Raw genomic sequence first — 14,218 nt, forward strand, 5'->3', positions numbered from 1 at the left:
AGAACGTGGTTGTACCTGTCTTTGAATTCCGGTCCGAAGACTCCCTAACCATTGCACAATACTGTCTGTTCGGTGTGAACGGCCGTGTAAGGGCCCCAGGTAAGGCAGCAGTGCAAACAGTAATGGCTTACTCTGCCCTCATAAGTGCATATAATTTCTTTGGAGAGGAAGTCAGTACCTATAGCATGGGCACTAGAGAACATCTCAGGGAGTGTACAGCAAAGTGGAACAATGCAAGGGAAATGAATAGCACAAGGCTTGCCATCCAAAAGGTGCTTGGTGTATGTTTGGGGCGGGGGAAACCAGATGCAGACTATTACATGAAAAATGCAATGTAGGTGATGTCAGTAAGGTTGATTTGGTCAGTCAGAGTAGTCTGGAGAGTTTTCTGGAAGAGGCAGGATATTTACTGGATTTTCTTTTTTTTTTTAATTTTGTATTGTTATGTTAATCGCCATACATTACATCATTAGTTTTTGATGTAGTGTTCCATGATTCATTGTTTGTGCATAACACCCAGTGCTCCATGCAGAACATGCCCTCTTTAATACCCATCACCAGGCTAACTGGATTTTCTTGAAACAAAGAGGCTCTGGCTTGACAATGGAAGCTTCAAGGCTGTTATATCTGGGTTTGAAGCCCAACTTTTCCAATTACTCAACCTAAAATAGGGATAATAATAATGCCAACCTTATAGGGTTGTTGTAAGGATTGAATTAGCACAAAGAAAGCATTTGGAATAGTGTCTGGCACATGGTGACTGCCTAATAAATATTAGCGATTATTATTAAAGGAGAGGCGACAGTTTTCTTTCCAACTTCAACCTTCTGATATTTATAAAATACCCAAAATAGCAAAATTTAAAAACACAATGCAGCAGAACAAAGAAACAAAACTTGTTTTCTTTATTCTTACTCTAGTATAGAATTACTAATTCTGGCCGCATATTAGAAAGGAGGGTTTATTTTTGTTTTTAATAGTTGAGACAGTTAGTCAAGATCTCTGGGGTTAGGGTTGATGAAACCTCACATTCCTGGGTCCCGGCTCCAGAAGGCTCAGGGACTAGAAATCTGCATTTTTAACAAGTTTTTCAGGGGTCCACTTGACAAACACTGCTTTGTTCTTCCTCCACATCCCTCGATGCCTACCCCACCTCATTGACCCAGGGATTTTTCCCCCCACCTTAAATTGTTAAACTCTTGTGATGAATTAAATCCTGTGTGTTCATTCCTATTTAATTCAATGCACATTTAGTAAGCACCAATTTTGTGCAAATGACTACAACTCAGCCTAAAGATGGGTAACATCCTTCATGCTAGCAACGAGTTTATGATCTGGAAATAAAAATGGGAACATGAAAAGGTGTAATAATAAGGTTAAGGTGTTTTGAGTGCTTACCATGTACAGCGCCCTATGCTAAGTGCTTACTTAACCTGTTGGCTAGGTGGAAAGCAATATATAAGAGAAGTTCAAAGGGTACATCTGGAAGAAGGAATCCAGAAACGGCTTCAGGAAGAATGCAGCATTTCCAAGGCTTTCCTGAAAGAAATCGCTCCAGTTACAGGAAAGCCTGGTCAGAAGCCTGAACAGAATATGGGCCAAGCAGTGAAGCCCCAGAGATTTGTAAGTTTGAAGAACCAAGCAGACAACTACTCAGAAAGGACAAACTCAGGGACCAGAGAAGTAACATTAGCTAGTAAACTAGAACAGAGGTGAAGCAATCAGGAATGGTGGGGACTGTGGCGAAATGGAGAGTATATTGTCCCCTTCAGAAGGAGGCAGCCAGTTCTCAGCACACTGCCTTGTGGGAGTGTTGATCTGATTGACCTGATGTTTTGATTTTCCAAGAAAAGCTGGACACCTGGATTTTGGTATGAAATCTCCCAGTGTTTAAAAAATCTTGGCAAGCAACTAGAATTTTTTTAAATATTCTATACTTAAAATGAAACCTGTCTGCAGGGCAAATCCACCATGGACTGCCCATTTATAATCTCTACAATGGGCTTGCTAGAGGAACCACACTCAGATTAAAAATAACTAACAATTCCTGTATTTTTGGGATCACTAGTGAATGCTCAACACTGGGCTGGGCCCTGGGCAGAAATAGTGCAACACATAGGATAAGAGAAATGGGTCTCATCTTTCAGAAACTCAGAGTAATTGGTGAGATGAGATAAATACATATCAACAAACAGAAAGCAATAAGCTTTCAAGAGGAAACAATTCTGTCCTGAAGTGTAGAATTTCCAGGTGACAAATGAGGGCCTCACCAATCACTCTGTACATGATGGAATGTTGGAGTTTGAGATCTTTGATGCCAGATAGTGCTAGAAACTCCTTAGACCCCCACTTTCAAGCTCTTTATTCCATCTGTGAAGTATAAAGGAGTATGTTTTGGTATATGCATCATGAGATTCAGCTACTGAATTAATAAGAACATGTTTCATAAATACTTTATTTCCAAATTAAAACAGATTTATTTATTGGTTTCTGTACATATTTATGTACTTATTTATTTGAGCTAAAGATAGATACATACTCATTAGGCAAGTTTTTGACAATACAAAAAGTACATAAAATAGAAATTGAAAATTACCCATAAGTTCACCACCCTAAATGAGCACCTTAAACAAATGTACTCATAGACTTTTAAAAATGTGCATGCAAACACACAGATCATCTACTATATTGATGTAGTGTAATACATACGCCCAATTCTCTATTGATGTTTTGGTGTATAATTGGGCCTCTTTGATTTTTTGTTTTACGTACTATTTTAAAACCAGATCTAAAGAGAAGTCACATCATCCCTGCAACACCCTGGTCCTCTTAGCTTCAAGAACTTTGTGCTAAAACTTAGGTTTGGGATAAGAATATGAATACTGCTTGCATATTCCGTAGCTAAAGTCTTGTCCATTAGATTTGTAGTAAGAACACATGCACATGTTTGTTAAGCACCTTGTATATGAGGTCTCATTTAGTCAGTCACTATGAAGTAAAGCACTCTTGTTTTCGCCATTCTACAGGTGAGAAAACCAAAGCCCAGAGAGGGGAAATGACTTGCTTCAGGTTACACAGCAGATAAGTCAGGAGCTAAGATTTGATCCCAGGACTTTCTGACTCTGAGAATGGAAGTCTCATGCACTATGACAGAAGGCCTAGCCTTTTTTGGTGTTTTGTTACTAATGTAATGGCTTAAGTACATCACACTGATTTCTGGGGTTCTTTTTTTTTGTTTTTTAAGGATTTTATTTGAGAGAAGGAAGGGGCATGAACCGGGGGGAGGCGCAGAGGGAGAGAGGGACAAGCAGACTCCCTGCTGAGTGTGAAGCGGGATGCCGGGCTCGATCCCAGGACCCTGAGAACATGACCTGAGCCTAAGTCAGATGGTTAACTGACTGAGCCACCCAGGCGCCCCTCTGGGATTCTTAATAGGGACTTAAAAACTAAATCCCGGTAATATTAGACATATCAATAACCATAGATGTAGCTACTTAGCTGTTCAAGGTCAATTGTTGTGTTTTCTTTCGAAAGCACATTTTAGGTAACCAAGAAGGGTTAATGAGAATAACAGCCGTGTGTTGACACACTCCAAGTTACTTTGCCCATTACCTCCGCATTATGCACTTCTATGTAGCCCTGGACACACACCTCTACCCTGAAAGCACTTACTACAGAAAGAACAGCAGTGACCTGTGGCTCCACATTCCGATGGGGAGTGCTCATTATAATTGAAGCCTTTTCATTTCACCGCATGGCCTTTGCATATACACTGAGATCAATTAAAACCTCTTCTTTCATTAACAGAAGTAGTAAGCCATTATCTTCAATCTTTGCCTATGTCACACGATGTAAATAAACATAAAAAAGTGCTTCATTGTCAGTGTGCTTGTTTTGATGTCCTGAAATTAGAAAATTTTAAAAAAACCTCTTAATTACATTTAAACACAGGTGGATATTAAGTTAAGTCATAGGAAATTGCCTTTGGGGGTTAAAGGTCAAATATCAGCAATTTTTAAAATGAAGCAGTCGCTAATGATTAGCTGTGAACATGAACTTGTGTCACTAGGCTAACTGTGCTTGCTTCCAGATGACGGAAGTAATGTGATCGAACAGGAACCTCACGATAATACATGTATAACTGTCTTTTGAGGGTACATCGCTAAGCCTTTTTATATGTGAAAATGCTTTTTAATAATGTTCTTTTGGCATTGCACGGACTGAAACACCTTGGAAAGTGGCCAGCATTGCAGTCTGGCTCCTTAGTGAATAGTGTGAGTCCAGTGGAATCTTAAAGCTGAGTGTTCAGAGAGTATCGTCTTTCCTTCCAAAGGGCAAGGACACTCCATGGGAAATAAAACACATGTTTTGTAGCTATTTTGTAGCCATGTTCCCTAATCACAAAGATCCCAGTCTTGTTAGAGTAGATAATGTGGTAGTGACTTTGTGAAGGACTCTTTTTCTCTGGAGAGGTTGCAAACCGGCGTATGTTTTGGACTGCGTAGTGTTTCCAGGTTGCTGGTGGTTAAAACTTGGAAATGTTAACATAAACATCTGGATGCGTGTGTGGATGTACCTGACTGTATTTGGAGGGAAGATTCAAAATCCAGTCTGTACAATTGGATGTTATTCCATCATTTCTAAAAAGCTATTTTTAAATGTTATTCTAGACATACTGATTTTCCATGGACTGGCCATTCTTTAACAATTACACTTCCTTTTCATGCTTCTAGGATTATTTCATTAAAAATTCATGATTTTATGATTTCTCTTAAAAATGAATAAAACAAGGAAACAAAATTTCCATTAGCTCAACATAGTTTTCCTCTCCACTCCAGAAATGAATAGAAGCTCTTCCAGTTTCATTTTTCCATATATCTATTTCAGTTTAGGTACCTTGTTAACTGACCATAACCCCTTTTTTGCTGAGCATCAAGAAATGATAAAACTTGAAGGAATTTGGAGAATTTCTGGTCCAGGAGTTACAAATGGAAATGCCTAGAGGGGCCAGGCAAGATGATAAAGGGGTGCAACGGGTCAAGTGTGTGATAACAGGGAATAGTGGAGATTGTGGCAAATTGGGAAGTATACAGCCTGGCTATAGGAACCCCCACTACTCAGTAACAATGTTGTGGGCATAGTGTTGCCAGATTTGCTTTCTAAGAGCAGCCAGAATCCTGGATTTTTCTTAAAGCTTGATTATTAAATGTTGACAACGAATTTGGAGCCATCTTAACCACTTAGCCAAACAAAACATACCTGCAGGCCTGAGATGACTCAAGGGCCCCCACTTTGAGACCCCTGATCCACTTCAGTCCTTGCATTTTGCAGATCAGGAAAGTGAGGCTCAGACTGTCAAGGTGGCTTGCCCAAGAACGCACGACTATTTAATAGTGGAACAGGAAGTGGGATCTTGTCTGCTTGGCTTCTAGCCTAGGGCTTTTCTAATACAAACATCTGCTTCTATTTTCTTGCAAACATTTAAATGATGTTCCTAATTACATGATTTCAAATGCTGTGCGTTGTTAACAAAAATGATGATGATATTCACTGTCTTTGGAGCACGTAATTGGTGCTCCAATAAATGGCTTTTCAGTCACATGACCACATAGCCTAAATTGGTTCTAACATTTATTAGACCAGTATAGTTCTATTTCCATTCATGTACTGAAGAAACTTTCTGCATTTCTACTTCTCTACATTTTCTCTCCCTGCATCTCTTTACTAAATCTGGCCAAATGTAGAGAAAAAGTAAAATATTTAAGAGGAACCATGTTGACTTCCCTACCATGAATAAGAACTAGGTGGGCAGGAAAAGCAATACACTTGTGAATCAGCAACTGTGAAAACTAAGCCATGCATACAAGGCATCTTGGGGAAGTTTGTTTGTTTTGCCAAAGAAAACAAAATGCACAGTAAACCTATGAGGATCCTAGTACACTTTGGAGAATGAGTAGAGATAATTTTTCTAAGAGTCTCAGTAACTGAAAACCTCCATTATATATCTGACTTTTTATTTCCTTTTTCAGAAATGTTTTCAAAATACAGACTAGTTCAGAATATAAGATAACAAACATCCCTATAGCTACTAGTCAGGATTGGAAATTTTAGCACATTTGCCCATTGTCTTTTGTTTTTAATCAGAAGAAATAAGACTTTACAGAAGAGTGAAGTTGCTTTTGCTTCCTATTCCCTGGCTTTTTTCTTGTTGTTGTTGTTAAGTAAACTCTACACCCAACGTGGGGCTCAAACTCACAGCCCCGAGACCAAGATTCACACGCTCCACTGACCAAGCCAGCCTGGTGCCCGGACCCCAGGCTTTTTCTTACCTCCAACTCCCCAAGAGCAGCTATTACCATGAATTTTGCATGAAGTCTTCCAAATTTCTATATAGGTATGTGTATCTATGAATATTACATAGTATTGTTTTATCTTTGTTTTAAAATTTCCATGTAGGATATCTTACCACATATAAGTTACCATAGCCTGAGTGTTTTATTAAGTATTCAGCTGTTTAAAAAAGTCTATCCAAGTTGATGTATATGGATCCAGTGTGATATTTTACATTTTACTTGTTCATTTCAGTGGATGGCTGTCTAGGCCATTTCCAATATTTGAATCATTTTAAAATATTTAAAGTAGGAATCAATTTTCCTGGAAAGAATGACAGCCGGTATTGAGCCAGTGGTTTGCTACACTATCCAAAGGGTGAGGAGGAGTGAAAAAACATTCTATACTATTTTCTAGACCCAGAACTTCTGACCCCTCTACTGTGTCAGGGAATACATTGGCCCTTTTGTGTGGAAAATTTGTTACGGGCGGTATTTTTATGAGGAAAGCATCCATGACTCTTGTGAGATTCTCAAAGACATCTGTGCTCCGAAAAGGATGAAGAACTGTCATTTTAAAATGTCTCCTACTTACTATGGGAAGTAATCTTTGGTCTGCAATTCTTCTGCCTCTCACCACCAGATTTTGAAGGAAGTGCTGCCTTTCATTGTGGCTTAAATTTAATCTAACAGTTAAGTCTTGAGAATGCACTGAATGCCAGCGCAGACAAGTTGCCAGGAGCAGGGACAAGAATGAGGCAGGAAAAGCCCCGGTCTCACTGACCTGAAAGTTTACTGAAGAAAGGCAGTGCCCAAAGCCCAGTAACACTGCTCAAGGCAGCACTCTTGACCTCTGGTTAGAGAATTCTGTGCCGTGGGAGCTTTCCTGTGCATGAGAGGATGTTTAGCAGCATCCCTTGCCTCTACCCACTAGAAGCTCGTTGACTCTTCCCCACAGGCTGTGATAACCAAAGTGTCTCCAGGCATTGCCTAATGTCCCGTGGGGGGGCAAAATCTACCCTTGGTTTAATGTGATGAGCAGCGCCAAAGGGAAGTGTGGATTTCCGTTCATAAGACACTTTTTTAAATGAGCAATTTATGCAAAATAAAGGCATTCGTTCATGCAGGGCAAGAAACATAGACTGGAATACTTAGAGAAGGGTGTTCTTGTCTTGGCAATGTTACAAATTACATTATGACCTTGGGCAAGTCATTCAACTCTTCTGATCCTCAGTTCCTTTCTTTGTAAAATGGGATGGTTAGATACTTATTGCTCAAAAATTCAACAGTATCCTTGGGGAATCTGAATCCTTGGGCAACTATCAGGATGGGGGTGGGAAACTAGAATTTGGAACCTGCTGCTATTTTGGGAAAAATAAACACAAGGAAAGTGTTCTGCTAAAATACTGTATGTCATCAAAAGAACCTTTTTATCAGAAAACATACCCTCTGGATGGGTTTGCCACATTACTTCTTTTTAAATGATCTTGTCAATTGCCTTCCTCATTATAAAGCAATCTTGTAGACTCTATTAACAGGAATTACAGGCTGTTTATCTCTCTTGTAAATTTTGTCCTCAGGAAAGGGGGCTAGATTTATAGCCAACGGCATTTTAGGAGGTCTTTCTCTTAGCCACAGAACAGACAGAGCCAGTGAAAGCTTCTCTTGACCACTCAAACAATGTGATCTTGGATGAACTGTCCTGAAAAATAGAGTAATGCCAGTGCTGCTAACAGTGTATCTTTGATTTCTATTGTGTCAATGGTGATATGGTCTATTTGTACACAAATGGACACCAGAAATACTTATCATTAAAGCAACTACTTAACCTTTAAACAGCTCTGGGTTTCAGTTTCTTAACCCTAGGGCCAGGATTCCAAATGAATAGAAAGGAGATTTGGGGCTGGACATTCTCAAACTATCCCCTATGGTCACTATGTGCATGCTCCTATCCCTACCTGGAATTCATTTCCCCGGGGTCTTTGTTTGGCTGGCTTCTTCTCATTATTCAGGGAGCAGCGAAAAGATCACCTCTTACGAGAGTATTTCCCTGCCCACTCTAGATGAAATAGTCCTCTACACACTCTCCTGCTTTACCTGATTATTAACATAAACCTTATTTTGACTTACTTATTGCTATATACCAGCACCCAGAACAGAACTGACACATAGTAGGAGTTCAGGAAGTTCTTCTCCTCCCCTCCTCCCTCCTTCTCCTTCTCCTTCTCCTCCTCCTCCTCCTTCTCCTCCTCCTCCTCCTCCTTCTTCTTCTTCTTCCTCCTCCTCCTTCCCCCTCCTCCTCCTTCTTCCTCTTCCTCTACTTCTCCTTCTCTTTATTCTCTTATCATACATTTAGTGTAATCTTTAAGATCTCTTTTTCCAACTCCAGGTCATGCAGATTTGACTCTGTTTTCATTTCATTTCATTAGATCTATGGTACATTTTGAGTTAATTTTTGTATAAAGTGTGAGGTTAGGTAAGAAGTTAATTTTTCTTAAACACATGAATGTCTAATTGTTCAAATACCACTTATTGAAAAGGCTAGCATTTCTCAGTTGAGTTGTCTTAGTCCTTTGTAAAAACTCCACAGGCCATTTCTGTGTATTTCTGGATCCTCCATTTGGTTCTATTGACCTACGTGTATATCTCTTAGCCGATACCACCCTGCCTTGATTGCTATAGCTTTACAGTAAATCTTAAAACCAGGTGGTATAGTTCCTTCCACCTTGTTTTACTTTTTGAAGACTAAGTAACTCTTGGATGAATGAATGAATTAAATGCTTTCCTTTCGCTCTTTGTTTTGTTAATTTCTATTAACCATTGGGATCTTAGCTCAGACACCATAGCCTCAGGGAAATCTTTCCAGATAATCCAGGCTGTGTTACGTCACTGTATACTCTGGATAATACCATGAACCTCTCTCTCCTCTTGGTACCTGCTTGGTTCTCATTTGGGGCTGGTTGTGTCCCTCAGAGGATGCAATGTCCAGAGACATTTTTGGAGGTCACGATTGGAGGGGAGAGGTGTGGAGTTCCCCTGTGTGCAGAGGCCAGGGATGCCACTCCACACCCTGCAATACACGGTTAGCCCCTCAACAACAAGGAACTATCCAGCCCAAAATGTCAATAGCACTGCAGTTGGGAAACACAGCTCTAAAGAAATTGGTAATTTTACATTTACTTGTGTAATTCCTTGCTTGATGTCTGACTCCCCTACTAGAATGCAAAATAATCACTACAACTTGGGATTTGAAACCCATGAAACCTTATCCAGCCACTTTAAAATTGGGACCACCAGGCAGCTCACTTAGCTGTTGACTTTGCCAGTTCCTAGATGGAGTCGATAATGAATTATATTAGAAACAAGCCAAACATTAGTTCTCTTTGGTAGAAACATAGCAGAGTAGATATTTAACCATTTAACTGTGCATAACAGAGCCTGAGAAGTAAACCCCAAAAAGCCAAACACTGGAGAGTATTCAAGTGTTAATATATAAAATGGTCAACCACAGGAATGCAATGAAAGAATTGCACGGTAGCTTTCTCATAAGTAAGACATGCCATACCTTTGGCTTTGGGTATTGATGAGGGGATAAACAAATTGACTCCAGAAGGACCTAAGCATAAAATGTATAAAACAGCATCGCCTCCATTTGAGAGAAGGAAACCTAGTCATCTCCATTTGAGACACGGATAGAGTTTAACAAAGAAAACGAATGAATGCCCAAAAGCCCGCACAATGAAGAAAAGACAGAATGGTTACATAGTGGTCAAAAGAAAGCCTTGTTAGAAACTGGTAGCTCTTTAATACCTGTAATAATGGGTAAAAGCTTCCTCCTCTTTAACTATTTTGATGAGTCCAAAGAGGATGATCCACTTTATTTGTTATGACATCAAATAGGTCATAATAAAGTTAGGAAAATTCATGTATCCTTCCGATTGTTTTCTAAAAATTTTAATAAGCGTCCAAACTATCCAGGGACTCAGTTGTTGGTTCGACAATTTCACTAACAGATTCTATCTAAATTGATGGAGGCTTAACGTAGCAAAGACAGTGTGGCAGCCGATGTACTTCACTCAAATATATACATCACCAAGAGACTGGAAATACACACTTTGAATTGGATTTCCAACAAACAAACAAAAAAAGATTTAGTGTAATCCTCACTGCTTTTAAAGTTATCTGCAAAGGCCTCCTTACTGATTCACTTTAGGGATTCAAAAGACTTAAAATGTCTGTCCTTCTCTACAACAGCAATAATTTGAAGTGAGAGACCGTTAGGAAACAGATGGTAAAAGAAACTTTGTTTATTTTCTTCTTATTTTTGATTTTAATCTTTTCAAGTTTCCAAGGACTCAAAACAGATGTTGGTGACCTGCTTTTTTTTGAACAGTAAAGGGAAGCTGACCCAAAAGTGTTAGGGACAAATCTGTTTAATCAGTAGTTAGATTTGATCTACCAAGTTCCCAGATAGTCTTTTAATCATCAGGACAAATCATGACACACATTTTTAAACAATCTTCTAGACTATGTGAACCTCTTTTCTAAAGAAGGACACTGTGTAAAAATGCTCTGCATTGGTCTTGAAGCAGACCTCAACTATTCACTTCGGTGCCAACTTATAGAGCGGGTTCTATTTATAATCTCCAGAATCCAGATGACATCTTTTATCCTTCACAATTACACTTAAAGGAATAGAAATAAAAGTTCTCTTTTGACACCCACTCTCCCACCCCTGAACCTCAAACCTCTGGAATTTACCACTTAGGATCAGTGGTCCTTACCCAGGGACAATTTTGTCCCTAGGGAACATTTGAGAATGCCTGGAAATATTTTTGGTTGTCACAACTGGCCAGGATGGGGGATGAAGATGTGCTCCTGGCATCTACTGGGTAGATATTTAGCAAAATATCCCGCAATGCACAAGACAGCCCCCATCACAAAGAATTATCTAGCCCTAAATGTCAATAATGCCAAGGTTGAGAAACCCTGATCTATGATTTTTATCACTAGCATTAATGGAATCAAATGTGTATGTGCCTGATAGATGGTTTTTAGCAGCGTATTTTTAAAACAAGATTAGCCTTTACTTTCTTATCTTTCAAGCAGGTTAAAATATTAATGGGGCAATCAATGATTTCCTCAATTAAGACTCCAAACATCAAGACTCCATTACTGACCTTTCAAAATAACTCCTCTATTTTGGTATCTGGGAAAACCATGTGATTATAGCTGGTGCAAGTTCCACCGGAAGAATCATCCAAGGAAATCCGGAGTTGGCACCTTCTCTAAGACTTCAGAGAAAATGCTATTGATTTTCTAGCATCCTTTATTTTTTTTAATGGGCTACCCACTATTGTGGTAAGTTTTTATTCTAAAAATGCCAAAATAACTAAGTGCTGGCTCAAATGGTATCATTGAGGTTTCAATATTTTTAGAACTGCACTATCCCTAAAGATGTGGGCCAAAGGGAATGAAGCCCACGTCTGTCTACTTCCTGGGGTTACCCAATAATTGTGTTCTGTCTACAGGAGGGCTTGATAAATGCTCACTGGCCAATTTGTCCGAGAATGGATTCTCCCTGAGCCAAGAATCAGGTTCTCCCATTAGACATAGCTGAAGGAGTGGGGGAAAGGGGAGGAAAGGGAACAAGCGTGAGATCTCAGGTCCAGCCCCAGCCTGGGCATGACAGTGCAGGGAGTAACGGAGCAGAAACTATACCTCCGACTTTATCCCACCTGGAGTAAAAGGAGCTTGGTTTTTATACCAGTCATCTGCTTCCCTGGGTGAAGGAAGGAAACTCCCTGGCCCTTTGACTTTCCAGGGAGGGAGTTGCAATTCCAAAGGCAATCCTCTGAAGAAAGTCCCATGCAGGAAGAGTGAAAAGAGTCAGGCAGGAAACACTGGTGGTAAACAGGATCCTAAGGGGACCTGTGACTTGCACCGCATCACAGTCTTGATACACAGCAGCTCATGCAGTTTACAGAATCTGAAATCTTCCTTCATGCAGTCAATCATTCATTCAATGAATACTTTTTGCATTTCCACTGTGTGCCATGAGCTGTGTTGTAAGCTGGACATAAATGGTGCACATGAAGTGTGTACAGCAAACGGGCAAGGGCAGCGTGGTGCTGGAGTCAGGGGCCAGCCCACTGCAGGAGGAACACCTAACAGCCCAGGAGAAATGATCCTGAAGGAGGCAATGTTGAGTTTGAGACTTGAAAGGTAAGAGTAAGTTAGCTTGGTGAGATGTCTAGAGTCCAGGGTTGGTCATGAAGACTGTCCTAGGCATAGGGATCAAGGTGGATGACGTCCTGTTTGACACTTTGGAAACTAAACGTAGTGGAGGAATGGGAAGCAAAAGAGAAGCATGTGTTTCACTTGTGACTCTGTAAGCAAATACTGGTGGGCTCGTTCCTCCCTGAAGCCAAAGACACCACTGTAATATTTCCTGGGGACACCGTCTTTTGGGGAAGAGTTTATACTTTTCACAGCATTTGTCTCAGTGAGGACCAGGAAGCTCTTGGGACCTGTTAGGTTGGAGGGTTGAGACCATGGGGTTGGGGTACCATGGGTTTCATCATCAAGTGCAGATGTCACCAGAGGTGGGATGTCTTAAAGAGGCAGAAAGAAGGACGAATGTAGGCCAAGGAACCTGCTACTCTCAACTTACCAGATAAATGGTGTCTGTGGGCACCTAGCACCACAGCTAGGTCCTAAAGACCCTCCACTGGGGATTAGCATCAACCCTCAGTCACTGGGTTTCAGGAGAGGGGCTGCAGTGGTCGTGGGTAGCAGAGGACACAGAGCAGTTGGGGACAATTGTTTCTTACCAATTAGTATAGAGGTACTTCACTATTTGAAAAACTAGTAGTGCCCCCTATGTGTGTATCAACTGAACACATGAATGGAGGCTGGTATAAGATTTTTAAAAGTCTTCAGTCACATAGTCATTTCTATTCCCTGCTTTGGGAACAGGGAACATTTTATTTTTCTCTTGACTGTAAGAAAAGTCATAATCTAGTGGAACAGTAGTGTTACATGCATAATACAAGTAGAACAAAGAAAAACTAGTGAGGGCTTAAGATGCTGGCAAACTGGAGAAAGGTACCTACCCAATCTAATGGGAGTGACCACCACTCAGCTGGAACCAGGTGGGAATGCAGGCCCAGTATTGCCCAAACATTGGAGTTTTCAAGAGAAACCAGAAACTACAAAATTTAAGAGATATCTCCTGATGTTTAAATGTTGGCAGCCAATTAGAATTTTTTTTAAATACTGTGTGAACCAAACTAAAAATATCCATAGGCTGGATTTGGCCTATGAGCCACCTGTTTTCAGGGCTCTGGCTTTCCAAAGAGCCCAGGTCCATGTTGGTCTCATTGGCATTCCACTTCTTTCTCATCACTCTGTCCTTCAATTCCTAGAATTCTGGGGGGTTGATGGAGCAGAGTGGCCAGTTCCCCATTGCTAAGGCAATCCATTGTTTCTTATGATGATGGCCACAGCGGACACAGGTGCCAGGGGACATTTTAGATCTGTCATTCAAGTGGTGGAGACGATTAAGTCTGCTCATGATGACATTTTTGAGAAGGAAATGGCCAGGGCTGGTGGAGATTTCACAGCTGAACTATGACAAGAATGAATGATCGTGGTTAATTCACAAAACTGGAAAATCTGTCACTTTAAGTTCTTGGGAATGGTAACAAAATACTCAAGTGACCTATAAATGGCAAGGTAGCTTCCTATCTACCTTGATTTATCAACCTTGTCTATGAGATACTTCACTCTCTTATGAGCCAGCTCTGCTCCATGTGTGGAGACCCCAACTTGCTTTAAAGTCAGCATTCAAAGAAACACGAGTTATAAAACAGTTATAAAACAGGGGA

This window comes from Phoca vitulina, unplaced genomic scaffold (genome assembly GCF_004348235.1).
Source record: "Phoca vitulina isolate PV1807 unplaced genomic scaffold, GSC_HSeal_1.0 scaffold13, whole genome shotgun sequence".
Lineage (NCBI taxonomy): Eukaryota > Metazoa > Chordata > Mammalia > Carnivora > Phocidae > Phoca > Phoca vitulina.